The 14938-nt window shown below is 45.5% G+C and overlaps 1 protein-coding gene across 1 annotated transcript in view; it reads left to right on the top strand.

Annotated features, from left to right (window-relative positions):
* The window catches only part of LOC136638960 (contactin-6-like), a 196551-nt gene that overhangs the window by 137973 nt on the left and 43640 nt on the right, over nucleotides 1-14938 (top strand).

Here is a 14938-nt window from a genome sequence, read left to right as displayed (position 1 = left end):
GGGCATGGGTAAGTAGGCACACCACAGTGTCCATCCAAGGCAGCAAGATCACCAAGGCAGCAAGGTCACCCTTGATGCTTAATAGGAACACTTGATTGGAACTTAAAACAAGTTGCAAAGAGAGCTTTTTTTGTCCCAACCAAGAGCCACAACTCACAACTGCAAAAGTCACAACTGCTCTCCTGATGCCTGACCGGCTCAAAGAGGCAGGCTGGCAAGCTCCTTGACTGAACTGGCACCTGGCCAGACATGGCTTGTCCTGCGGACATGCACTCCAGCTGCCCTGACCCATCTGGGGTGATAATGACAGTCCATTCCAGTTCTCAAACAGGCAATGGCCTCGAGTTGAATGATTCACCCAAAATCAGACCCTGGGGGAGGTAGATGGCTAGGCCCATTTCCCCATCTTCAGTGCCCCGCACGGGGGAGGGCTAGCTAGCTTCTGTTCACCTAGCCCTGCTGTAAATAAGTTTAAATAAAATGGCCCAGTTGAATCTCATGCTGGAGTCTGATGTCCTTCTTTGGACGTTGTGTGGGTAAATAATAATAAAGATGAAGGTCATGCACTTGTCCCTTTTTTATCATTCTTCATTCTTTGTTCTTCTTTTATTGTCACATCTCAGCTGCAAACCACAATTTGTTGGACCAAGTTAATTAAAACCTTTACAGATTCCCTCTGTTGCTTTTTTTTTTTTTGTCTCTTACTTTATTGAATGTGTGAAACTCTTTTAATGAGTCCCCTTGCAGTTTCTCAGAACTGTGCTTTCTGCGTGAAGTCCACCAGCATCTCAGGAAAGTTCAGCACAGGTCTCATTCAAACGACACCAGCACTTGGAAAAAAAAAAAAAGTATTGAGTTATATTTATAAAAGAAAATAGCACCTTTGCTTTGAAGATGTCATCAGGACAAATAACTGACACATTGTCATTATTCTCATGGGTGCCATTCACAGACATCCCTATAGGGTTTATGCAGAAATCCCTATAGGGTTTAACTGAACCCAAATATGTTCTGTATTCATCCCAACATAACATATTTTCCAGTGGCTTGTGTGTATGTGGTTTTGTTTTAAAATGTGAGTTCTTAGGAGACAAACAGCCTAAACCGAACACATGCTGGAATGGCGAGGCTGGCTGGCCTGCCCCATATCTAATGAAGGGTTGGGGCCGAATGCGGCTCAGCCCGGGGCAAGGGGAATCAAGAGCCGGCACAGATCCGAGCAACCTGGAGCTGCTCTGGACCTCAGATAGGATCTGACACAATGACCAGATCCTGGTGCCACCCCCATTCACACATGGCTTGCCCACGGGCCCACCCTCCACCCACTCTCTGCCCATCCAAAATCTTCCTTCCTGCCCTCCACCTGTGTTGTGTCCCCGTCCCGTCCCCCCCAGACACCTGCACTGGCCTGCCTGAACCAGCGTGGCCTTACCATTCTGCTGACCGAGTGAGGCTTGCACCGTTCTCCCTCCTCAAACGGTGGCATGAAAGTGCTTTACAGTACTTTTGCGACACCTCTGGGCCGGTGCCAGTCCATTCTGGGGGCTGGATTGTGCCCAAAGAAACTTTTATTTTTGCTTTTCATTTATTTTGCCAGTTCATTTTGTGAACTTTTTTTTGTTGAAAAGTGATGCGTAACTAGTATTAACAAAACATATGTATTTCAAGTGTTTTGTTTTGCTTTCTGTGAACTCTCTCTGTCTCACACACACACACACACACACACACACACACACCAAGTACCTTTGTTTGCGATATACCAAATTGCTTTATCAGGAAGGAAAAAAAAATATTTCAGGGACTAAGTTGGCATAGTGTTTCTCAGCAACAAATATTTGTGTTCCTAATTTGTACACCCCAAGGTATGTTAAGAAAACAACAAAAGTAATATAACTGCCTTTTTAATTAGCAGGAACCAATATTTTTCTCTCACTTCGTATTACTGCTAATAATATTATTTTCTCAAATGTCTTTAATAAGCCTGTTCAACTAGAATTTGGAATTCTGTTTTGATTTGAAATTAACCTCGGTTTTAATAGTATGTCTTCTACTTGCAGTAAAATGGTGCCAGGTTGATTTCAAAGCTCATTAATATCTACTTGCAGGCAGAGAGAAGACTCCTTTAAGATAGTTAAACATTCTTTTATTAAATTGCCATTATTAGCATACAAATTACACCCAAACAAGTATAAAGATCATTAATATATAGTACAAATAATAGACTCTAAGTAGTACCCCGGTGGCACTATTGAACTTAAACCAAAGCTGTCTTGAAGAACAGTTTATACACTTGACCTAATTCTTCTGACAGTAACACCAGCATAAATATATCCACTTCATGCTTTCAATGTAATTTTAAATAGAACTAGAATTGGATATAATATAATCTATCTTTGTATTTTCTGTCATTTATACTGAATTTTCATAGCTAACCAATCAGCTATAATACAATTAAAACTTCCCTTTTCATTATTTTCTTGAAGAACAGGTAGGCTTCATTGTTACTTTAGTAGAGTGTTACTTTATTGGATGAACTGAATAGAGCATGAGCCGAAGAAAGACTGAGGGCACAATCCTAACTTGCGCTGGAAACAGGCAGGGCCTATGCTGCATCCAGTGCAAGTTTGGGGCCAAAAGCATTGCAGCCCAAGGTAAGGGGAAACCTTTCCCCTTACCCCATGTCACACTGCAGTGGCCCCAATGGGTCTACTCGGATCTGCGTCACCTGACAAAGTGGGCAAATCTGAGCAGTTGGGGACTGCTCTGGGCCACCATAACTGCCAGATCTTAGCCCCACCTCCCACTCCCTGCCCACCCCAGGAACGCCTGCCTCTCGCCCACCCCCACCCTCAAACCCCTCCCTCCCACCTCTCTCCACCCTCCCCTGGCCCCCGGACCCCTGCATCAGCCAAACTCAGCTGAGGCAACTCATCCCCAAGGCCCACGGTGGCACAGGAAGGCTGGCACCCATCCATACACTGGCCTGTCTACCAGAAGAGTGGCGCAAAAGTGCTTTACGTGACACTCCTGGGCTGGCGCAAAGGATTTGTGTAGGGCCAAGTACCTACCAGAATTGCACCCTCAGATGAGGAAGGTGAATGAAAGCTATCTGCAGTATTTGACCCTAAGTAGTTGCTGGAGTATGGTTTGAAGTAAAGTACAGGCATCACTCATTTCACATTAGGACTGAGTGGCTGAGCGCTCTGCTAAGTTATGTTTGTTACGTTTATGAAAATCATAAATTAAAAATCAAAAGGAACACACACAAAGCCAGCTGAACATGCAGGCGCACTGGGAATTTGCTGTGTTATTTTGAAAATTAGCATGTCTAAATAAGATTTCGGTATTTGTGATGAAATGCCCTTATGGACCAGAAGGACCATTAAAGAGCATTAACGAGCTTTCCAGCAAAACAGCCTAAAAAAGTTAACTGTTTCATAAGTGCAATTTCTGACAACTTTTACTCCCTGGCCCATAATGGCTTTCCTTATGCAAACAGTAATTCTGCCACCAATCCCTGGAATTCATCAGTCCCTGGAAACCCAGCAGTACTGATTTTCTAATCCTTGCTCCTCTATTGTTTTGCGAATGGCCAATTAGCCAAAGGCACTCAGAGGCATCTTGATGCTCTTTTTTCAGTTAGTCAGGAAGTACATATCAGGTATATAAAGAAGGTTTATACAGAAAACAAGGTAACAACTGAACAAGCAGAAAGCAATGCCCTCCTGCATAGGAAAGGATTATAAGATACAGTAATTAGAAACAAAGGATTCTATGTAGTCTATCTTCCTGGTACTTAGCTTCTATGGTTGAGCTCTGGTCATCCATGCTGTGGTCTAGATGGCTCTGCCAATTGGCTCCTGCCAGGAGTGAACCCTGGCATCCTTTTTGGCAGCAGCATGATAGAATTTTGGAAGGAGCCACAAGGCTTTTTGTCTTCTCTTTTATACCTTTTTAACCTCACTCTCCTAACAAAGGAAAACTGGAGTAACCTTGGGTTGCATGCCAGAGTGCATGTAGGCATTCTAGATGTTTGATCCCCCAAAAGATTGATAGACACCTCTTGGCTCTGGTCTCATAGTTTTATGATGCTTGTCCTTCTGCCCCCCAACTGGTTTCTGGTTCCTGATCTTTGGAGAGATTGTTTCCCCAGGGCCCATTGGGACAGAAACTCCCAGAGAACCGAAACAGAGTTGCTCTGCCATTTGATTATAACCACAAATCTGTGAACCTTAAAGCTGTCAGGAATAGACGAACAGGTGTCCCTGTCTGGTCTTTCTCTAGGCAGCGTTCCGTGCCCCATCTCCTATAATTCCTTGAAGTTATTTTCTAACCTTCTGAACCCTAATTTACTGCCTTTTACATATGCTGACATATCTTCATATCTTTACAGTATTCATTTTGAAAGTGTATTATTTCAAAGACATCTATATCAAACCTATGTAAAACAGGAGGTGCCTGTACTACGAGTATATTTGTTTTTAATTTGGACTTGTTAAACATCTCTGCACATTCATTCTAAAGGCTTCATTCTTCATATACTGCAGAAAACTGCTATGTTATAGCCATGTATTTTGCAGCAAACATAAAATATATGGACATCATACATGACTGCACATGCATCTTTAAACATCCTGTGCACATATGAGTAATTTGGCTGGCCCAATCCATTTCTCTAGCTGATGGTTGACTGGTGTTTGCTGCAGGTCAAAAATCATAATAATGTAACACCGGCATTTCCTGTTGCAATCATGTGTGGAATCATCTGTACACTGACCTGTTACTATGACCTGTTTTAGCTTGATTTGCCTAATGTGAGTGAGATTTGCCTAATGTGAGTAATTTCTTCTGGCCCAGAAACTCCCGGTCCTCCCTCTCCCAGCCCTGTTCTTCCCACTGCCAACTCAGTGGTGACAACAGATGGTGGCCTCTCCAACGACCAATGCACGGCCATCAGCCATGGCCGTGGTGTCCTCACTGAGCTTACCAGCAGAACGTCACTTCTGCTAGCCTTCTCTCACTTCCACCAGCATAACATGCGGTCTGGAGGCAGAATCCAATGGTAGTGTTGGGCTGTAAGGTAGTGGTTTCTATATATTTGAGAGATTGCCTATGCATAAGTACATAAATTTTGAAGAAAAGATAAAAGCATTATGCACCAAAAAAGAAAATAGCCTGATAAAGACTTAAAGCACAATCCTATTCATGTCTACTTAGAAGTAAGTCCAGCTTACATCAGTGGGACTACTCCCAAGGAAGTGCATATAGGATTGCAGCCCAAGTTTGCTCAGTGATCCCCAGGAACCGTGGAATGTTGAGATAGCAGGGAGAGAAGTGCCAATGGCAGAACATGGGTGGGGACCTGCTTCAACCTTTGACAGCTGGAGCTGGGAATAGGACCTGGGGAGATGCAACATTTTGTAGCAGGATCCTCTAGTGGCTCATACTTCTGGAGCAACATATCAATCTAAGAGCATTCTCCATGGCACATATATTAGGGTACCAAGAGAAGCCTTTGCTTTATTGAGCTGATCAGGTTTTTTTAAAACTGTGTTACATCACAATGGTTCTTAAGCTCTCATTCACAACTTTTGATTTGGCACTGTGTGTCGCAGGAAGTGAGTATCCATGATATGCATGAATAACCCAAGATGATCTACAGAGCGCTTGCTTTGTAGACGTGAAGATAGTTAGAAATACATCTAAGCCAAAGTTCAGGGAATAAGTCACCATCAGTAATCCATCTCTAAATAGGATTGACTTCCCAAATTAAGAAAAATTTCCATTAAGGTGACTTTTCAACTCTATTAAATTTGACAGAACGGACTGTCAAATGTCTTGATAATGAAATCCTGCACCTTTGGCTTCTACGTGGCGCTTCTCTATGCAATGTTCCAAAGTGAATTTTTCTTAGAGGAGATACTGAGAATAGATAGTGCTGTTCTGAAATCCTGGGCTTGTGAACCGCACAATTTGTGTGTTTAAATGAAGCTTCTGTGCAAGTATACTTGGGGGGGGGGGGAATACGGGTTTTTAGAATTATAACCATTTGCTCTGTTGGCTTTTTAAATTATGTTTTAGATTTTAAAGGTTTAATTCTTTGAATTTTATTTTGTATTTTATCCAATACAAAATAAGGCCAGTGGGAGGCCAGTGGGAGTGGAGACAGCGTGGGTGGGAGGTGTGCTGGGAGGAAGGAGGGAGGTGGGTCCATGGAGCTCTGCTCTACCAAATCCTAGGCGATCGTGCGGGGCTCGGCACCCTACAGAAACACCTTTAATTTACCGCCAACCTTTTGGTCGGCGGTAAAGTGTGTAGCTCCATTGCGGGGCTGCTTCCCTTACCCGGGGGAAGGGGACAAAAGTCCCCTTCTCCCGAGGTGCCACCTGCGGTAACCAGAGGCACGCAGGATCTGGCGGCAGCTGTTCTCAGTGCTGCCGAGGCTAGGCACCCCAGGCAGCTCAGGATTGGGCTGCCTGATAGCAATGGGCCGTATTTACTGATAAGCCAGTTGTGAATCACAGCTAATCAGCAGCAGGATCCGACTCAAAACTCCTTCCCCCTTTAGTGTGTGCATCTAACCGAGATGAGACAAAATATTGCCTCTTAACCAATTGGGCATTTCCACCCTGACCTCAAGTGGTGGGCCATCAAATGATAACCCAGGCATACCAATACCAGCCCCAAGGGGTTGGGAAACTGAACTGCATTGCTTCCCCAGGCTGAAAGCATTTGTGGTTGGCTTTGCAATATCAAGTCCAAGGGATTATCAGCCAGCCCCCCTGAGCTATTCAGCATCTAGTGATCAGTGCTGCCCCCCACAATCTTACTAATTTCAAAGCGCACACCAAAAATCCCTACTCCTACTCCCTGGTCCACACCATGGCAGCCATATGGGAGACTTAGATTTAGAGCTTAGATTTCCCCTGCTCCACCTGACCTCAAAAGACACAGGAAGCCCCACTGCAAGTCATGAAGAAAAAGAACTGCCCCAATTACAGACAAATGTTCTCCATTGCTTTGATACAGCAATACAAATTTTCACCTCCCTTCTAATACTGACTTTTGACGTTTGTGAAAGCCACGTTGATTGTCTTATTATATTCCACGATGTAGCTGTATTCACAGATTGCAGAATTGCAAAATTCATGATCCACCAAGCCCAAACGAAGGCTTGGTGGTCCACCAGAATTCACCACTGCCTGCCTGGACTTGCACCTGTGAGATCATAGAACATACTTTGTAGATTTTGTTCTTTTTTGTGGGTGACGAGATATACACATGCCTGCTTTAACAGTTGACTTGAGGGCAGATAGAAATGAGAGAAAGGAGGTTATCCTGAAGGGGGTCTCCATTATCCAAAGATCCACATCCTTTAAATAATATTCCTTTGGATACCCAGATGAACAGGCATGGCAAACTAGGACTAGATTTTGAGTTACCTAGCAAGAAATAAAATTGTGAGTTTATTCTTCTACTACAGGCCTGCAGAACTGATGACTGATAAAGCCATATGCCCACCAGCAATGTCTGTTGAGGCACTACCAGTGTAATGACTCGGTATTGGGTGTTAAGTACATGTCAAGCTACAATACATAGTTACTGAGGTCTATTCAACTTGGTGGTTCAAAAGTTATCCAGGCCTGTTCTAAGAAAGTCAAACTCCAATTACAATAATACTCAAAACACTACACACTACTGCTTTTGAGTTTATCAGAAGAGTACCAAGTTCTAATTTCATTAATATCAGTAATAGCAAAGAGTTAAAGGGAAAGCATGTCTAAAAGCCAAAGCTCGGTTTTCAGAACTGACTTCCAATGAAACAAGATCCCAGGCCTTGGAAAATGCCTCTTACTTTAAATTGATTGGAATGTTCACTGTTTGCTCCAGAACTTCATCTTTAATTCTTTCCAGAAACAAATCTTTCTCTCTAGATGTTCTAAATATTTGTTTGAGAACAACTCAAATGAACGGCTGATGGTATCATTGAATCTAGGTAGGCAAACAAATCAAATGTACCAAACATCCTACTGATTCAGCAGTGGGAACAAACAGGAAAAAGAAAATGTCATCATGCTAAGCAAATCCCAGGGAATAGTTGTTTTGGGTTTTTTTTTTAAAAAAAAAATTTTATACTGACACCTGATCACCTTGAACACTAAGCACAGGTGTGAGAATTCTCTTGTGTATGACAGTTGGTTGAACACATCCTGTGATAATTAACTCCAAATCAGCATCCCTGGCTCCACTCAAATCATCGTTTGCTCTTGCACTTTGCAGATGGCACACAGTGCTACACAATGGATAATTATTATTCCCCCACCCCCTTTCAGGAACATGTGGCCTAAATTCTTTTCTTCTTAGGAAACTACTCCCAGCCATTTAAGAGAACTGCAGGGATATAACGCAAAGGCACAGCAATTGGATCCTAAATGTGTGAATAAACAAGAAAATATCTGTGCAATTTTGTGTGTGTGTGTGTGTTTGCACATATGTTGTATAGATAAAAAGTTAAAACATGCTTATATACTTGTAATTTGTCAGTAGATGAGATTTTTTTCAGCAGTGGTGGACCTAACACAGGGCAACCACTTTGGCTGCTGAGCCTATGCAACTCCAGGACCATGTGGGAAGCCTTACTGAGGTTCCCGACACCAGGGCCTAGGAGAGGGGGCTAAAGGGGGTAATTTGTATCTGGGCCCAGGGTCAGAAAGGGGGCCCAGGAGTCAAAGAAGGGGGCCCAGAAAGTTCCTGGGATCTGACATTTTCCTCTCTCACCTGAACTTGCTGCCTGCACATGATGTTGGGGGCACAACTGCGGGCATGTTGTGGCAACTGCCACTGCCAGCCATGCACACTGGGCCCAGGAATGCATCCATGACCCTCCTTAGCACTTTATCACATCTGGGAGGAAACTGGCCTGCTACAGTAGCTCTTTGGCTTGTGGATCCAAGAACCATGAAGGACTGTATAGGAGCTCAGGGAAGGAACCATGAAGGACTGTATAGGACCCAGCTGCGGGGCGACAGCTGCTGCAGAAGTTTATTTTGGTGCACACAGGACACTGTCCATTCTCGTGTGACTCTAACTGCAACTTTGCTAATTTTCTGCATTGATTTGCTAAACTTCAAAGATTTTAGAGAGACTGTGTTTGGTTTTTCCATATTTATCTAGCTGCAAAGAAGGAAGGCCCATAGCCAGGGAGACAGACCAGGGACAGACTGCACTTGCTCCCGGTGTGGAAGGGATTGTCACTCCCGGATTGGCCTTTTCAGCCACACTAGACGCTGTGCCAGAACCACCTTTCAGAGCGCGATACCATAGTCTTTCGAGACTGAAGGTTGCCAATACAAAAGTGCCGCATGGTTGGGTAGACCTGGGCTCCACATCAAGAAGCCTGGTAGACCTGGGTTTCAAAGACTATTCTAGCTGTCAGCACCCTCTCTTTGCCTTATTTTGTCTCCCATTCTGCCTGCTCCCATTGCCCCCCTCCCCTTTGGGAAGGGGCCCAAAAGAAACTTTGTACCCTCTGATAAAATTCCTCTCAGAGGCCCTGCCCAACGCAATAGGAAACAGTACTTCTGGTTTTCCGGAATTACTGTTCAAGACCTTGGGGAAGCCTCAGAACGCTTCCCCAGTCGGTCCTGGAGTCAAGGTTCCGTTTCATTGGTAAGCATGGGTGTAGTGTGTGTGTGTGTGGGGGGCAGTATTGCAGACCTTTTCCCTGGAGTACCTTGAGGGCAGGTCCGTTACTGTTTTTCACATTCCTCAGACATTTGACTCCACTGTATTCATTTTCTTCCCTCTGTTCCCTTGTATTTCCCTTCATGCATCTGATGATGTTGATTGATGAAGTCATAAAGCTTATGCTACAATAACTTTCCTAGTCTTAAAGTGACACAAGACTCTTTGTTGTTGCTCTGATGGCCCAATCCCATTGAAAGGCAGTGCCAGTGGAATGTGTGTTCTGCCAGTGGTGGCTGCCACAGGCTTGTTGGCAACCTTCAGTCTCGAAAGACTATGGTATCGCACTCTGAAAGGTGGTTCTGGAACAGGGTCTAGTGTGGCTTAAAAGGCCAATTCGGGTGTGACAATCCCTTCCACACTGGGAGCAAGTGCAGTCTGTCCCTGGTCTGTCTCCCTGGCTATGGGCCTTCCTTCTTTGCCTCTTAGCCTCAGACTGTTGGCCAAGTGTCTCTTCAAACTGGGAAAGGCCATGCTGCACAGCCTGCCTCCAAGCGGGCCGCTCAGAGGCCAGGGTTTCCCATTTGTTGAGGTCCACTCCTAAGGCCTTCAGATCCCTCTTGCTGATGTCCTTGTATCGCAGCTGTGGTCTACCTGTAGGGCGTTTTCCTTGCACAAGTTCTCCATAGAGGAGATCCTTTGGGATCCAGCCATCATCCATTCTCACGACATGACCAAGCCAACGCAGGTGTCTCTGTTTCAGCAGTGCATACATGCTAGGGATTCCAGCACGTTCCAGGACTGTGTTGTTAGGAACTTTGTCCTGCCAGGTGATGCCGAGAATGCTTCGGAGGCAGCACATATGGAAAGCATTCAGTTTCCTCTCCTGTTGTGAGTGAAGAGTTGTTCCTCTCCTGTTGTGGCTGCCACAAAAGTGCCATAAAACACTTTACTGCAGCACAGGGAGCTAGCACACCAGTGGGAAGGCCAGGGTCTTCCCATGTGCACTTGCAGAGCAACAGAGCAGGTCAGCCCAGCAAAGGGGGAGGGGGTTAAACAGAGCTGGAGAAGGGTGGAACAGGGAGAAGATGGGGGGAGGGTGAGAGATGGGCAGATCGGGCCCAGAAATGGGCAGGTTTGGTGATAGCAGCACATGACATATCCCAACCCCTTTCCCAGGTCTAGTCCGCCTGTACAAATTAATGTGGACAATATCACTGGTGCAGGTGCGTGTTGACTAATTTTGACTGCTGGGGCTTACACCAGGACAAAGGGACAAATGGCCCTTATCCTGATGAAACCAGCAGCAACCACAAATCCCCCACAGGATGCAGTGTAGTTCATACTGGTGCCAATGCATTGCCGCACAGGACTTAGCTAGGATTGGGCTGCCCCATGGCTGCACTTCTGCAAGTTGATATTCACTTGATTTTTAAAAATACTCTGTGAAATCAAGGTAGTATTTCCAACACTGTACATAAGCACAGAAGCTGAGGGTGGAACTACACTCTACAGGAGGCATGAGATTACCACCAAATCTAGCATGTTGATGTGCAGGTCCTACCCACCCACCCCCCATCAAAATATTGGGCATGTACTTAATTCACAAAACATTTTGTTTGGCTGGACTGACTCCTGTATCACCCACAACACCAGGACAAGCAGGAACAAGTAGACCTTATCTTTTCCTCTGACAGATCAGAATCTCATGTAATACGCAATTTGCCCTTCCTATGTAGACTTGCTGATATGATACCACCCCCTTATATGATTGTACCACCTCTTGTATGACTGTACCACCTCAAAGTGCCTGAAGGATTGTTGGTGTGAATGTGCATCCCACATGAAAAATTTCTCCACATGAGCAGCTTTTTGAATCAGGAAACTTTTCAGCTTTCCAAGTGGAGGGTAATTTTGAAGTTGAATTTTGAAGTTCTTAAAACATGTCTCCTGCATGCATTCTGAAATAGTAATGTGAGAGAACTGTAGCATGGGAATACACATACAACGGACAGCACGATCCTAACTTGTGCTGAAACAGGCAGGTCGGTGGGCCTGCACTGCATCCAGCACAAGTTTGCAACTGGCTGAGATTTCCCCTTACCCCAGGTAGAACTGCAGCAGCCCCAATGGGTCTACTTGGAGCTGTGTAACCAAAATCAGTGGCGCAAACTCGAGCAGCCAGGGACTGCCCCGGACTGCCAGGGAATGGGGCTAGGATCTGGCACTTATGCCGGATCCTGGCCCCACCTCCTGCTTTCTGCTCGTCCACCCACAGGCTCACCCACCCTCTCCTGCCCTGAAACACCTCTTGCCCATCTCCTCTCTGCTCTGTCCGTGCCCCCCCAGACCTCTCCCCGCAGCACAAACTTATTGATTCCTGGGCCCACGTCAGCATGGGGAGGTCAGCGTGCATCTTTGCACCAGCCTCCCCAGCTTTCAAGTCGGTACAAACAAGCCTTGTGGCACATTTGAGACAGTCCTGTGCTGGCACAAGGGATTTGCACCAGCCCAAGGGCACTTTAAGATTGCACCCTGAATTTCTTCCCAAACCTAGCAAACTACAAGGTTATTTCTGATTGTGGTGACACACCAAGGTTCTTGTAATCATTTGTACAGCTTTGTTGACTGGTAGAACCGCAGGTTAAGAACATAAGAACAGCCCCACTGGATCAGGCCATAGGCCCATCTAGTCCAGCTTCCTGTATCTCACAGCAGCCCACCAAATGCCCCAGGGAGCACACTAGACAACAAGAAACCTGCATCCTGGTGCCCTCCCTTGCATCTGGCATTCTGACATAGCCCATTTCTAAAATCAGGAGGTTGCACATACACTTCATGACTTGTAACCCGTAATGGATTTTTCCTCCAGTAACTTGTCCAATCCCCTTTTAAAGGCATCCAGGCCAGATGCCATCACCACAACCTGTGGCAAGGAGTTCCACAGACCAACCACACGCTGAGTAAAGAAATATTTCTTTTTCTCTGTCCTAACTCTCCCAACACTCAATTTTAGTGGATGTCCCCTGGTTCTGGTGTTACGTGAGAGTGTAAAGAGCATCTCTCTATCCACTTTATCCTTCCCATGCATAATTTTGTATGTTTCAGTCATGTCCCCCCTCAGGCGTCTCTTTTCTAGGTTGAAGAGACCCAAACGCCGTAGCCTTTCATCATAAGGAAGGTGCCCCAGCCCAGTAATCATCTTAGTCGCTCTCTTTTGCACCTTTTCCATTTCCACTATGTCCTTTTTGAGATGTGGCGACCAGAACTGGACGCAATACTCCAGGTGTGGCCTTACCGTCAATTTGTAGCTAGGTTGCTAGCTCGATGACTGATAATGTTGACTAAAATTACATGGGTTATCATGCCTCATACTTCATACCACAAAACAGCTCACCATCTGGGATCCAGAACATCTTTCACCCTGCGAGGAAACACAACACATTAGACCTCATTTTGCAGATTTATTCCTTTCTTGGAAGTATCTGACATTGACCACAGAATGATTGACCACAAGAGATGTAGGCTGGTGGTGCAGTCAATTCTGGGATGTCTCATCTCTCTCTAACACAATGATCATTTATATAATGTGATAAACATTCCATTGGAATGTGAACATAAGAACATAAGAACAGCCCCACTGGATCAGGCCATAGGCCCATCTAGTCCAGCTTCCTGTATCTCACAGCGGCCCACCAAATGCCCCAGGGAGCACACTAGATAACAAGAGACCTCATCCTGGTGCTCTCCCCTACATCTGGCATTCTGACTTAACCCATTCCTAAAATCAGGAGGTTGCGTATACACATCATGGCTTGTACCCCATAATGGATTTTTCCTCCAGAAACTCGTCCAATCCCCTTTTAAAGGCGTCTAGGCTAGACGCCAGCACCACATCCTGTGGCAAGGAGTTCCACAGACCGACCACGCGCTGAGTAAAGAAATATTTTCTTTTGTCTGTCCTAACCCGCCCAACACTCAATTTTAGTGGATGTCCCCTGGTTCTGGTATTATGTGAGAGTGTAAAGAGCATCTCCCTATCCACTCTGTCCATCCCCTGCATAATTTTGTATGTCTCAATCATGTCCCCCCTCAAGCGTCTCTTTTCTAGGCTGAAGAGGCCCAAACGCCGTAGCCTTTCCTCATAAGGAAGGTGCCCCAGCCCCGTAATCATCTTAGTCGCTCTCTTTTGCACCTTTTCCATTTCCACTATGTCTTTTTTGAGATGCGGCGACCAGAACTGGACACAATACTCCAGGTGTGGCCTTACCATCGATTTGTACAACGGCATTATAATACTAACTGTTTTGTTCTCAATACCCTTCCTAATGATCCCAAGCATAGAATTGGCCTTCTTCACTGCCGCCGCACATTGGGTCGACACTTTCATCGACCTGTCCACCACCACCCCAAGATCTCTCTCCTGATCTGTCACAGACAGCTCAGAACCCATCAGCCTATATCTAAAGTTTTGATTTTTTGCCCCAATGTGCATGACTTTACACTTACTGACATTGAAGCGCATCTGCCATTTTGCTGCCCATTCTGCCAGTCTGGAGAGATCCTTCTGGAGCTCCTCACAATCACTTCTGGTCTTTACCACTCGGAAAAGTTTGGTGTCGTCTGCAAACTTAGCCACTTCACTGCTCAACCCTGTCTCCAGGTCATTTATGAAGAGGTTGAAAAGCACCGGTCCCAGGACAGATCCTTGGGGCACACCGCTTTTCACCTCTCTCCATTGTGAAAATTGCCCATTGACACCCACTCTCTGCTTCCTGGCCTCCAACCAGTTCTCAATCCACGAGAGGACCTGTCCTCTAATTCCCTGACTGTGGAGTTTTTTCAGTAGTCTTTGGTGAGGGACCGTGTCAAACGCCTTCTGAAAGTCCAGATATATAATGTCCACGGGTTCTCCCGCATCCACATGCCTGTTGACCTTTTCAAAGAATTCTATAAGGTTTGTGAGGCAAGACTTACCCTTACAGAAGCCATGCTGACTCTCCCTCAGCAAGGCCTGTTCGTCTATGTGTTTTGAGATCCTATCTTTGATGAGGCATTCCACCATCTTACCCGGTATGGATGTTAGGCTGACCGGCCTATAGTTTCCCGGGTCCCCCCTCTTTCCCTTTTTAAAAATAGGCGTGACATTTGCTATCCTCCAATCTTCTGGCACTATGGCCGTTTTGAGGGACAAGTTGCATACCTTAGTCAAGAGATCTGCAACTTCATTCTTCATTTCCTTAATAACCCTTGG

This window comes from Tiliqua scincoides, chromosome 2, assembly GCF_035046505.1.
Source record: "Tiliqua scincoides isolate rTilSci1 chromosome 2, rTilSci1.hap2, whole genome shotgun sequence".
NCBI lineage: Eukaryota > Metazoa > Chordata > Lepidosauria > Squamata > Scincidae > Tiliqua > Tiliqua scincoides.
Note: the sequence above shows the minus strand (reverse complement) of the source record. Positions and strands in the feature narration are given on the sequence as shown.